This window comes from Eptatretus burgeri, chromosome 8 (genome assembly GCF_056783735.1).
Source record: "Eptatretus burgeri isolate ZD-2024b chromosome 8, Ebu_testis_v1, whole genome shotgun sequence".
In the NCBI taxonomy this organism is placed as follows: domain Eukaryota; kingdom Metazoa; phylum Chordata; class Myxini; order Myxiniformes; family Myxinidae; genus Eptatretus; species Eptatretus burgeri.
Window position 1 is genome coordinate 85,826,014 of NC_140968.1, and position 10,082 is coordinate 85,836,095.

At 34.9% G+C, this 10,082-nt stretch overlaps 1 protein-coding gene across 1 annotated transcript in view; it reads left to right on the plus strand.

Annotated features, from left to right (window-relative positions):
* The window catches only part of HTR5A (5-hydroxytryptamine receptor 5A), an 18,435-nt gene extending 15,723 nt beyond the window's left edge, over positions 1 to 2,712 (plus strand). The window contains exon 3 of the mRNA XM_085892899.1: positions 1 to 2,712. This exon is cut by the window's left edge and continues 599 nt beyond it. The gene's annotated coding sequence lies outside the window, so the exon portion shown is untranslated.
* The last annotated feature ends 7,370 nt before the right edge of the window (positions 2,713 to 10,082 follow it).

The window sequence follows — 10,082 nt, forward strand, 5'->3', positions numbered from 1 at the left end:
GGATATATCACTGCTCTCTCCATTCTGCTCTTTGTGAAATTTTCAATCATTACTTTTTTCCTTATTATTTATTTACATTTACAGTGCCTTCAGAAAGATTTCATACCCTTTGACTTTTGTCACATTTTGTTGTGTTGCAGCCTGAATTAAAAAATAATTAAATTTGAAGTTTTTTTTTTGTCACCGATCTACACAAAATACCCCACAATGACAAAGTGAAAACATGTTTTTAGAAACTCTTACAAATATATGAAAAATGAAAAGCTGAAATGTTTTGCATCAATAAGTATTCAACCCTTTGCTATGACACTCCAAATTGAGCTCAGGTGCATCCAATTTCCTTTCATCATCCTTCAGATGTCTCCACAACTTGATTGGAGTCCACCTGTGGCCAATTCAATTGATTGGACACGATTTATGAAGAAACACACCTTTTCATACAAGATCCCACAGTTGACAGTGAATGTCAGAGCAGAAACTCTCCCATGGAGTCCAAGGAACTGTCCGTAGAACTCCAAGATATAATTGTGAGGAAGCATAAATCTGGGGAAGGGTATCAAACATTTTATACAGTGTTCCCATTGTGTGCTGCCTTTTTGGCTGCTGCTGCATCATTGGTTAGGGGTGCGGCTATGCCGCTGATGCAGTGCCCCTATTACCAGAATACTGGTGCTCATTTCGCCAACCTCGGAAGGATGACAGGCTGAGTCAACCCCCTGGTGTTAATTTAGTGGCCAACAGGGCTCAAACTCAGGACCCTAACCACGAAGCCAACACCAGGCTGTGCTCTCCTGTTGAAAGTTCCCAAGAGCACAGTGAGCCCCATCATTACAAAATGGAAAGAATATGGAACTACCCAGACTCTTCTTCAAGCTGGCCATCTGATCAAACTCTGCAATCTGGCAAGAAAGACCTTTTAGTGGGGCAACTTAGCATAACAATTGTGCATTTTGCGAGGAAAGCACCAAATTTGGCACACTAGTAGCCTATCATATTATGAACAGATTTGGATATTGGGCCATCTCAAAATTTTTGATGGCAGTGGAAAATGACTGCCACAGCCATCAGCGGCTGAATTTGAGATGGCCCAATATCCAAATCTGTTCGTAATATGTTAGGCTACTAGTGTGCCAAATTTGGTGCTTTCCTCACAAAATGCACAATTGTTATGCTATATTTAGCTAAGTTGCCCCACTATTTGTCAGGGAGGTGACAAAGACCCCAATGACTACTCTGGCAGAACTACAGAGTTCCTTGGCTGAGATGGGAGAACTTGCCAGAAGGATAACAATCTCTGCAGCACTTCACAGATCTTGGCTTTATGGGAGAGTGGCCAGACGGAAACCACTCCTGATAAAAAGCCCCATGACAGCATGTTTGGAGTTTGCAAAGGGGCAGGTGAAAGACTGAGAGAATGAGGCAAAAGAGTCTGTGGTCTAATGAGATGAAAATTGAACTCTTTGGCTTGAATGCAACGTGCTTCGTCTTGCGGAAACCGAGCACAGATCATCATTCCATCCAACACCATCCCCACCGTGAAGCATGGTGGCGGCGGCATCGTGCTATGGGGATGATTTTCAGTGGCAGGGACTGGGAGAGTAAGGATCAAGGGAACAATTAATGGAGCCAAATACAGGTAAATCCTTGAGGAGAACCTGCTTCGGAGAGCAAAAGACCTGAGACTGCAGCGAAGATTTATATTCCAAGAGGCCAATGATCCCCAGCATACAGCCAAAGCAACACTAGAATTGCTTCAGAACAACAACGTGAAAGTCCTTGAGTGGCCCAGTCAAAGCCCAAATTTGAATCCCATTGAGAATCTGTGAAAACACTTGAAGATTGCTGTTCACTGATGCTCTCTATCCAACTTGACAGAGCTTGAGCAAATCTGCAACGAAGAATGGGAGAAAATCCCCAAATCCAGATGTGCAAGGCTGATACCCAAGAAGACAAAAGCTGTAATCGCTGCCAAAGGCACTTACACAAAGTATTGACTCAGGGGTTGAATACTTATTGATGCAAGACATTTCAGCTTTTAATTTTTAATGAATTTGTAAAAATTTCTCAAAACATGTTTTCAGTTTATCACTATGGGGTATTTTGTGTGGATCGATGACAAATAATTTAAATTTAATCCATTTTAAAAATCAGGCTGTAACACAAAATGTGACAAAAGTCGAGGAGTGTGAATAATTTCTGAAGCCACTGTAGCAACGGCTTAATAGTGTATGGCTTGTACATAAAGTACATATAGGATAAAGATATGAGGAAGACGGTCAATTACAAATAAATTCAGAGACTATTGACAAATACTCGTAGCACTTGGTATTTGAATCTTGGTTCTGAGCAGATCAAGTCATCGGTTCAAAGGGGAAGACGACACAGGCCAACTTCATTACTCCTCCTTCCACTCTCACGTGAGCAAGAAACGCCTTAAAAACGTGAGATGACATGCAAGGTAGTATTCACCTACTTTATCAAATGCCATCTGTTGTATTTCGTAATATCTGTTTTGTGCTGTTTGCATTCAGTCAAAGGCAAATAATTAAATTTACGTGACGTGGGAAGGTTGCCTTGCAAATGTTAGTGTTTTTCATTCATCGCTTTGTCTTCATTGTTTCAAACAGTCCAAGCAATTTTGTTCATTTTCTTCCCAAATGTTTGTCTTCCTTTTTTATTTTTTATTTTCTAAATAAATCTCATTTGTATTTCTTTCAATGGGCTCGAATTTTGTTTGCCACCAACAGTTGATCAACTTTTCAATGAAACTGTGTTCACATATATTGTAAATGATAAGTTGCCAACATCAGGGGTTGGCAACATAAATTAATGGATAACTTGGATAATTACATCACAAGATGTTTACCACAGGGAATTCTGAAATAGAATTGGAGTCAGACCCATCAACATTGATCTTGTATTGAACCATATTGGCTGACCATGCGATGTTGACATTTTGTCACTAAACACACGTCAAATGTAAACTGCTGTGCACCTAAGCTTCCGGCATTTCTGTGACCAAGTAGCAGAGATCCTTCAATACACTTTTTATCAGTTTGCAAATAACCCCCAATCAGCTTATAATGATGTACAAACCCTTACTTGCAATGATAGATAAACAAGGGGTTGGGGGAGAGGTGGGGCAATCGCCAGGGGTCCTATTGAAGAGGTGGCCCATGCAGGGCGGATGAGTGGGAAATGCATTGGTCTCCAAGCTATCATCAGGGAGCAATGCCCATATATGACGTTGATACCATGTTTAGTGCAACTCACTCAACCTTGTGGGGAACAGTGCCACTGAATGCAGCCCAAGAAGGTTGAAGAAATAAAAAAGTTAAATTAAATGAATTTGAGATTGAGGAGAGATGGGGATTGTCACTGGACAGGCACAGAAACTGGGAAAATACAAACATAATGACTGGGAATGGAGTTACTGAAATTTTCAAAATAGAGATTGTGATTAAACAATTATTGCATGCAGAAGTGGGGATAAGTGGGGTGTTAACTGATTGACTACATTAGGAACGTTCAAGGGCCAGCTAAACATACTTTTTTAAACTCAATGACCATGGACTACTTATGAACGAATGACCGCACTGTGGTCACAACCTGCGACAAAATCTTGTTACGGGCCGATTGGGAAACGTGCATTTAAAGCTCTCTCAAAAGATGAACAGCGCGATTGGGAAACGCACATTTAATGCACGATTGAAAGATTACCTCGACACTTCTCATCCATGGCACCCTCCACCCTGGTTATATCGGAGCAATCTGATTCATCACACGGTCACGGATTGATTAACCCCAATATGGGCCGTTGAAAAACTATGTAAAGCCATTTTTTAGGGAGTCGTGTACCATGCGTGCTGATGGGCTTAATTAAACCTTAATAATGATTTTTATTCGACATTGATTCAATGTTTTTTTTTTTGGTGTCATGTTTTCTGTGGAGTTTGTAGACAGTGTAGTGAGTGTGACAAGAGTGAGTGAAAGGTTGATGATGGTGAGAATCGTGATCGGAAAGCTCTTAGTGAACGTCATCTCGGGATATGCCCCGCAGGTCGGTCGAAGCAATGAAGAGAAGAACATGTTCTGGTGTGCGATAGAGAAGTTGATGGAAAATATGAAAGATGATGAAATTGTTGTGGTTGGAGGAGACTTGAATGGACATGTGGGAAGGAGTCCAGACGGTTTTGAGGGAGTCCATGGGGGTTGTGGATATGGTGTGAGAAATGGAGAAGGTGAAAGGATCTTGGAGTTTGCTGATGGAGCTGATTTGTTGATTTGTATACTCAATTCCAGAAAGCGGATAATAAGCTTATTACAAACACGTCAGAAGGGTGAATGTACTGATTCTGGCTCACTTTTCCCCATGTAAGTGAATGGGGGATTTTCAGCGATTCATTTTTTTTTCCCCAAAAAAGTAAACTCCCTTTTTATCCCAAGGTATTTTTATTTGTCTCCCCTTTTAACCTCAGGGCACTTTTCAAATAACCAATGTAATAAGATAAAGATTTGTTCAAGTAGTAAAGTAGTAATGTGATTTGTTAAAGGTGATTCGAAATAAATATCTGAAACATGCAAGCCGAGGGACACTCTTTTTCAAATAACCAATGCATATTGTTTAGCTCACTCATTGAACCTATAAAGATTTGTTCATTCTCAAATTCCTTCAATAGTTTAATTTTCTTTGCACAATAATCCCCATCTAAAATATTTAAAAATAAAACATTTGAATCTTTATATTTTTTAAGATACCCCTTTTGTGCCATTACGAAATGATAAACTTCTCTTAATGCTCTTGTTTGACCACCTCCTGAGCCACATATCATTTTGAGATTATAGGAAATTGTTTTTTCATTGCTCAATTGATAACCATCAAAGTTTTCAGTCCATTCAAGGATATTATTTTTTTTCTTTACATCCTCCAACTTACAAGTTTTTAAATTGATTCACTTATTTGTTTTATTTACCTTTGTTTGAGTTATTTTTTCAATAAGACTTATTTGATATTTTTCACATTCATTATGTTTTCCATTTATATACCAAGACTGAGATTTTCTCCACTCTTTAGTTTGATTAATACTTGGTTTCACCATTTATATATTGTGAAAAAAACACGGCGGTAGCCCTTAAAAACACTAACCCATATTCCCATCGTTAAAACACAATCTATTCTATGCACTCGATCATACAATATCCATATGGAACACAATCTATTCCATTCTCTAAAATAAATCTCTTATCATCAAAGGCTCCTAATGCCTTTTTATTTACTTCTTCACTATATATGTTATGTTTATAAATTCTTATTGTATTCATTTTCCTATATTCTTCTTTCTTATTCATCAAACAATTATAATAATTTCTAAAAGTTATTGATTTCTTTATTACATATTTCTTTATTCCCTTTAACCTCTTATCAATCTGATCACCATACTTATAAGCATATGCCTTTACTCTCAATCCAATAAACTCACTCATTACTTTTCCACCCAACTCATCCTTAAACTTACCAATAACATTTTCATTCTTTTTGGAAAATAACTCACTCTTCTTACTAAAATTACTTGTATCATATACTCCAATATTTTTCTTCATATCTTTATAAACATCATCAGTTTTTATATCTCGGATAAAACTATCAGTGTCCAGGTACAACAATGAAACATTTTCACCATACTCTTTCTTTAAGCCATTACACAAATAATCATACATCAATATCTTTGATAAATCAAGAACTTCTGTTCCAATATAAATTGGTTTATCCATTACAATACTTTCCTTTTCCATATGAAGAGCAGAAAAGTTCTCTGAAAAAACCTCTTCTCTCTGAAAACTTGGTTTATTTATCAATCTCGAAGCTTCTTTCCAAGATGTTGCAAATCCAATGTTTTGCCTGTTTCTAACATTTTCCACTGTCTTTCAAAAGACAGCATTATTCATCAATTTATAGAATTCCCCTTCAAATTTTACTTTTGTATTTGTTCTCATATCTGTATTGAATTTAATATACTTTTTCATCCAAGGACTTTGTTTATATTTTAAAACTCTATGAATTTTAGCTACTCTCAATCTTTCTCTCAAAAACTGTTTCAAGCTTCTCTGATGCAAAACATATCCCTATTTATCATAGAATGTTGTCAACTTTTCTGTTGATTTGCCTTTAATATTAAAACTTTTATGATAATCACTTAACCATTCTTTCTTTGGGGTTTCTTTCTCACATGCAAAAGGAAGGTCTTTATGCTTATTATGAAGATCACTCGGGTACTTCAAATCAACTTCAAAATAATAACCTTCTTCTTCCTCATTCAATTCCTCTTGAGAAGAAATAACAATATTCATCAAAGCCTTTTCATAATCCTTTTCTTCCACCCACTCTAATTTACCAGAAGGCAGAGATTGAGACATTGCCCATCCACGTAAATTATTAGCATCAAAATACATCAAATAATTACTATCTTTTTCACTATCATAATTTGGAAGATATTTATTATTTGCTTTAGCACATCTTTTTGAACATACTTGTGATATTCCACCTCTCTTCGACTTCTCAATCATCAAAAGCAAATCTACATCACTGATTAAATCTATATCTTGTTTTGTCATTTTCAACATTGCACTCCAAGCTAAACCAGGAGCTGTGAAATAGTGGGCAGGATCTAATCCATCACAATTTTTATTATGACAGAGTGATCTAAAAGCTTCAAACACATCAGCGAACAATAAAACATCTATTTTTAGATACAAATCATGATATTCTCCAAGGTTCTTTATCTTAAATATTTTCCAAATTTATTGTGCGTGTTTATATTCCTTATCACTTATCTCTTCTTCATAAAGGTTATTATAGAAACTTTCTTTTGAAGGAAGTTGTGTTTCTTTAAATCTCATAAATGAATCAATATAATCATAGGGATAAATTCCCTTATTTGTAAGAATTTTCTCTTTACTTTGAATTTCATTCCTTGTTTGAATTTCCTCTCTCGTTAGAATTCCCTCTTCAATCAGAATTTCATCTTTAATCAGAATTTCCTCTTTAGTTAGAATTTCATTCATTGTTTGAATTTTCTTTATAATTAGAATTTCATCTTCAGTTAGAATTTCTTCATTAATTTCCTCATTAATTAGAATTTCCTCTTTACTTTGAATTCTCTATTTAATCTGAATTTCCTCTTCAGTTAGAATTTCCTTTTTTGGAAAGAATTAATTAAGATTTGAAAAAGATCCCGTGGAGCTTCGATTTGATGCAAGGTAGGCTCGTGATGTTCCCATAAACTTGTAAGAATCTAGAAACCTAATACGAGTTAAAGGTTTTGTGAATATCATTTTTGTAAATGAAATATACTTTTGACTTGTGTTTGTTATGGCAGAAATATTCCCTGGTGGTTTTGAAAGTTCATTTATAAATAGATGTGTATCATAGTTGGCGCTGTTGTGAAGAAAGACTGGAATAAAAGAAGGAAATTTATAATTAAGATTACAACAGGAATGAGCGGGACCTCTATATTTACCAGTAAGATGACAATGATCCTTAACTTTAGACTCCTCAATTTCCTCCTCACAAATATGACAGATATTGTTCTTTCTAAATTCTAATTTTTCTTCTTCGGTTAATTTCATCGGTTCATTTGTTTTTCATTAATTTAGTTAGTCTTATACAATCCTTTTCTAATCGTTTTACAAACTCTTTTGAACCTTTTTTTTCCACTATAATGTTCAAGTTTATTATACTTTTCTCCAACAGATGATTTGATATAATAACAGAAACCACAAGGAATATGTTTTTGATATTTATTTGTATGTGATTCTTTTGGATTAGGAGAAGCAGTATTTATCTTTTTTAGGATACAATCAAAATCAGTGTATATCACAAATGGGTGCATTATAGATTTATTATAATCTTCAAAAGAAATCTTTTCACCAGGTTTAGGCATTGTAATTATAGCTGATTTATGATTACTACAATATTTTGAATGTTGTTCTAATCGTTCTTTTGTATGAAATGAATTAAGACATCCCTTACAAGGATACATTTTGTTTGATGTTCTTAATACCTGAGAAGAGATTAATCTTGATAAATTATTGATGTATGTACAATGTGAATTCTTTCCAACACTAAAATATAAAAGATCAATGTGTGTTTCTTCATTTTTATAGTTGTTTGAAATTTTTAATATTTGAACTTTGTTTGTATCTGTTAATCCATATACATTAATAGAAAGATTATTCTTTTTCTCAAATTTAGGAATATCCATTAGTGGCATTGGGAATTTAAAATCTTTAATGTCCAAGGTATTCTTATATTTCTTATGTTGTTTTACTGTTTCTGAATTACAATTTGGTGGATGCAAGTGAGCAAGAACACACCAGAGAAAACATTTATTATCATTGTTCTTAATATTAACAACTGCCTTCTTTAGTTTTATTTCTTTTGGTAATTCAATATAAGAAGAAGCTTCAAGAGAGTTTGATTTCAGAATGTGTATATCGAAAAAGATGATTTAAAAAAATGTTAAATCCACTTCCTACCACTGTATTATCAACATCCTCCTCTTGTCTTGATAGTTCTTCATAAACCCCACTATTCAAAAAATCTTGAAATGATGTTATAAAATGAAGATCTGTTCTCATATAAGGAGTTTGTTCTTCATCTTGTCTTTTCATATTAATTTTCACTCCCATATAAAACTTTAAAGTTTTTATTTCTATGAATGTCTTTTTAATAACTTTTTCAACAGCAGGTTTCACTATTTCAATTGATTCAGCTATTGATGATGGACCGGGTTCTCCAAATTGAAAAATCTTTATTTTTATATGCCCTTTAAATGCCCCATCATTGTTTTCAATATAATAGTCTCCCTTTACTTTAAACTCATTTTTCTTGTGTTTTTGTGATTGAAGATGTCTATTATAACTACTCTTCAAAACATCCTTTGAGCAGATATCACAATGTTTTCTTTCCAACTCAAGAGGAGATATTTGATGCAATAGATTAAATGTATGTTTGTTGGTTTGAAGGTGTTTTTTTTTATAATATTTCTATTCGTGATTACAAACATCGCAGTACATTGTATTCACCATATTTGTATAACTTGTATGGGCCCGTAAAAAAAAAAAAAATTAATAAATAAATATTCAAACCGCGAGCAACAAACAACAACCACACAGGCCGTTTTTCGGTCTCGCATGCCCGTACGTGCGTGGCGCGGAAGTTCGCATATCACAGTTACGATGATTTGCAATTTAGGTTTTAATGGCCAATTATTCAATTAGCGCCAACGTATTTTGCCTTTTCACAATGTCATCGCAAGGAAAAACAAAAAGAAGAGAAGAGAGAGAGAAAAAAAATTACTTCCTGGTTCGGAGCATACCAGCACTCTGATGTTACCGAAATTTATGCACCGTCTCATATGAAAACGATCATAACTTGCGGCATTGTGTTTATCTATAAATGCGCATAAGAAATCGAGAAATTATTAGAATACACGAAGTCATCACTCTCCGGAAGTCCATACGTTGTAACCCGTAATGGGGAATGCAGCTGAGCTTCCCTTCCCCATCGGCCACGCCCACGCAACAACGTGTCTTGTCATTGGTTTGGTAAATAAATGGCCATAACTTGGGAAGCACTTGTCCAATTAATATCAAACCTTGAAAAGACACATACATACTCAGGGCCCCAGCAATATTCCTGGCAATTTTCAATTAGATCAGACCAGCGGTTGTCGAGAAACAGCGGTCACAGACACACACACACACACACTGCTGGAATTATAGATAGATAAAACTTTGCTTAAACTAAAATTTTCTTGATGAAAATTTCGTTTAACTTATAGGTGAATCTGTGCTTAAAACCATTTTATCCTCCAACTTTTTCACTTAATAAATACAATGTTTCAAGACACAAAAGACAAGTTTCAATAAATCTCTTCATTTGTAAAAGATACTGAGAAATATGTCAAGGATGTAAAATTGAACAAAGATAAATATAACAACTATTGGATAAAAACAATTATGGTAAATAATATGAGTTCTTCAATTTCCTTCAGTGGAAGGGCTTTTAGTATACCTGGAAG